Consider the following 4,057-nt stretch of genomic DNA (forward strand, 5'->3'; position numbering starts at 1 on the left):
ACAGACGCGATCTCAAAGTTCGCATCTTTTGAACACGATACGGCAGTCAATTATCAATCTTTCTACATGTGTTCAAAGAAAACCAATTAACAATCCAAAGACAAAGCTTGTTCAATCTGAAGTCTTCTTCACACTCAACCTTTTTAAAGGGGTGAGTATGTATATTAAACAATCAACCAAATCCTCCGCTTCCATCTGGAGAAGCCTTTGGAAGCACTCGAATTTTTCCAACCAGACCAGAATTACAATTTGGGCCAATAGCCAGCTGTACCCATAGGAAAATGGGTGTAATTGATAAGTCAAAAGTCACCAACAATGCGATTTATACTTAACTTCCAACCCATCAATAAATAGGATTGGTGAACATACTCTCCAATTAGGACTTTTGCAAGTCAATAAATACCCTTTTTGAGCAATGTGTCGTGCCATATAGATCAATGTACCATTAGCCACATTCAAAATTTTGGAAACTTATGGTGGCTGACAAATCACTAATCACTTTCAAGCAATAACTTGTAAAAAGGTTTCAATAGTAGGTGATCAAAGGTTTCAATAGTAGGTAAACACTTTTTAAAAAATGATCGCTTAAGTGTCAACTCAATTTGGATCATTGAAAATCCAACAATGTCATATATTAATAATTTCTCCATTCTACATGGCTCATCTTTCTCTTATATTAGGTGTTAACCAACAAGAGGAAGTTTGTTAGCTTTACAGTGAAAATTTCATGAGGGAAACTTCAGAACAATTGCTTTATTGTGAAAAATTTATCTCTTGGCTACTCTGTGTTATCTTATCTTACTCTCTCTTGCAAATTTATTGTAATTTTGCCTCAATTGGAGGAATTGGGAATAGTTTTTTTTTTTTTTAAGAACATAAGCAATTTTGCTCCTATTTGTTAATTTGTGGCAAAGAATGTGATAGACGACATCATTTAGAAGCTTTGCAGGCAAGTCACGTCAGGCGATTTATATTAGATTTTGTGAAGTCAAATTTTTCGGCCACACAAATTGCCGATTAAAGTAATCGATATGTTTTAACATTCAAGTAATAAAAAAAAATTATGACATTAAGTAGGCACCGTCCTCACAAAACCTTACATCAATATTATTTAGCGTAGGATTGACCTACGACCCAACTATTATATATTTACTATGTGTCAACTCAGAGATGGCTCGGATGGTAATTTAAAATGCCGAAAGATTAAGTGGTGCAGTGAATAGGATCATCGGGCTTAGGGGAGGGCGGAGACATCTTGGGACTTTCCTTCAGGCTACGCGACTCTACTGCTTTCCTCTTCTTGTTCAGCCTGAAATCAATGTAGGAATCAAGACCAATAACTTCCTTGAGTTTGAACCCACCACCTAATGCTTTTCTTGTGGATCCCATTTTGCTCTCTTCGTGTCCACCTTCGTTACACAATTTAAAGAAAACCTAGGGTGAGTCTATCAAGTCGGAGAAATAATCATACGCTCATTATCAACTAAGGCGAACTTGTTCACCATAAAGAAAGAAGAAGAAGAAAGAAGAATGATGGTGATACGTATTACCAGGGGCATTAGGAACATGTTGAGCAGGAAGCAAAGAGGCACTCGTTGGTGAAGGCAGTTGATCCACCATGATGAGTAGATATGCCACTACTGCTATCGCCACCCACTTTCTCTCAATGCTCTTCTTCTTCATCATTGCTCTCACTCTAACGGCCACTAACTAAAGGACCTAAAAAGATTGGAAAAAGAGGGGTGAGCAATTACAGCACAGTAAGTAAGGCATATCTCTTCTAAGCAAATCGAGCAGCCACTACATGTAAATATATAAAGCAATACCATGAACTCATAATCCAACGCTTTAATATACATATCAAATCATATACAAGTCGGTTCTTTCCAACAAAGTTTTGTACAAGTCAGAAATACACATTTAAATCTACTATCACAATTCATATATTGATGGTCAAGTCTATTGTCTATCAAAAACTACACCAATGGTCCATTCATTGATCCATCTCATATCAAAACGCACGTTAATGGTCCATCCATCAATCAATCTTTTGCTCAATATCAAACCATGGTCACGACACAACATCTTGTGACAAGGTGATTAAAATTTCCTCCTTGGAAAGGTCTCTACCTACAAAGTTGGTGGCTTGACCCAAAAAGATATCATAAACCCAATATGCATACTCACCGGCCTCCCATGGGCTCACAACAATATTAAGCACCAAACTCACATCCTCCAACATCCAAAAATTCAATCCATAATCAATACCATAATCCACAATGCATTTCATAAATCAATCATATAACTTTTCATAACTCTGTCCATCCGATAGAAATACTTTTTTATAAAGCATTTCTCATATCATTTCATAAACCAAATTCACAATTTGATATATATAACCTTTTGTAACGTTTTTCATAAAATGCTTCTCAAATTATCTTAGAACTCATTCCACAAGCCAGTTCGCAAAGCGATATATATGTCATTTCACAGTACCTTTTATAAATCCATTCTCAAATGTTAAGAGGTAGTAATTGCCCGATCTAGAATTTAATGCAACAAACATACTTTAATTACTCTTAAAATACTCAAATCTGTATTTCTTTCAAGACATAAGTTTACAAATCCATAGAAGAAATAGCACAACTCACCTAGATATGTCCCAAACCAAACAACACTTTGCTAAATGAGCCAATAATCTCATAATCCTAACAATTAAATGAGAATCGGCCTTAAAACCAAATAAAACTCTACCTCAACAACAAGATAGTTAACTATGTGTAAACGCCAACAAAATGACTTCAACATGCTAACAAATCACCCATCCAAAGCGATTACATGAACTTACACTCAGCGGGAAACCCTAAAATTCTCACTCCGACAAAAATGGGTGCCAAAATGACTCGCGTCAAAACTCACGGCTCCACAACACCATATACCTTAATTTCCATGAAGTCTCAAAGCTCCACAACTCAAGAATCAGACTTCGTGCCTCAAATTTCCCAAAATTCCGAATTTAAGCTCTACTTCCAAAAACTACCCCAATTAGATGAACGAGGGCGCAAGTACTTACTAGGCTTTGTGATACGTAGTCGACTCAGCTTGGCAAGATCCTTGTGGTGTGCGTGCACAAAAATCCCCCTTCTTTCCTTCCTCTTTCTTCTTCTTTCTTTATTTTCCTTTCTTTCTTTTCTCTCTCTTTTTCTTTCTCTTTTCTCTCCCTTTTTTGTCTGCCCGAGCTCTCGATTTAAGAAAAGCTGAACGTCCCCTCCTTTTCCTTTTTTTCTTTGACTTTTCAACACTTGAGCTATTCTTCATTTTTTTTCTTTGGTGGGTCCCACCACTTCTTTTTGACCGGTCCAAAATCTCAAGTATTACAACAAGAACCGCAACGTTGAGCAACGGATCATAGGCAAAGTCCAGAAGTGAAGGACCAGACGGCTTGAATACATAATGTAGCAAGATTATTCAACCCCACTGAAAATGATGGCTTTGTGGAATTCACGGTTTGATCGAAGTTGTTCATCTCTTGACTTTGAGTCTACAACAGAGTCATAATTCCAATATATTGGGGCCCATCTGAACTTTTGGGAGGCTTCCTCATCCTTGCCCTCAAAATACTAGTCAGTCTCTCGGATTTGAGCAACCATTTGTGGTTTATTCCATCATTGACTTCATCTTCCTCGTGATGATCACGCAAGCTAGTGGTCAAGAATTTGCAGAAAATCTCTTCATAAGATCATTGAAAGCATAATGATAAATCAATAAATCAAAAGACATCCGTTTTTGTAAAATTTCAGGTTTTGGTGGCCAGTTACTTAAATTGTCTGAAGGAAATCTATGATTATGCATTTGAAACAAGAACAAGAGCAAGAACACTCAAAAGTGCCTCCAATCTCTTCACTAATCAGTCTGGCCAAAAACCCAACCAATCGACAATCTCCACCAAGGTCATTGTTCTGTCTTCAGCTCATATCAAAAACGCTAACACACAAAATGGGTATAGAGCAATCGGTCTTGTTTGTTTTTGCGGACATTACAAATGAGACAGATCTTG

At 37.0% G+C, this 4,057-nt stretch overlaps 1 long non-coding RNA gene across 1 annotated transcript; it reads right to left on the reverse strand.

Annotated features, from left to right (window-relative positions):
• Positions 1–1,244: 1,244 nt before the first annotated feature.
• LOC104417602 lies at positions 1,245–3,206 on the reverse strand. The gene is made up of 3 exons (XR_720559.3): positions 3,074–3,206; positions 1,551–1,719; positions 1,245–1,409 (listed from the first exon to the last, which is right to left on the reverse strand). It is a non-coding gene; the product is annotated as an uncharacterized LOC104417602 (long non-coding RNA).
• Positions 3,207–4,057: the final 851 nt, after the last annotated feature.

Source organism: Eucalyptus grandis, chromosome 2 (assembly GCF_016545825.1).
Source record: "Eucalyptus grandis isolate ANBG69807.140 chromosome 2, ASM1654582v1, whole genome shotgun sequence".
NCBI lineage: Eukaryota > Viridiplantae > Streptophyta > Magnoliopsida > Myrtales > Myrtaceae > Eucalyptus > Eucalyptus grandis.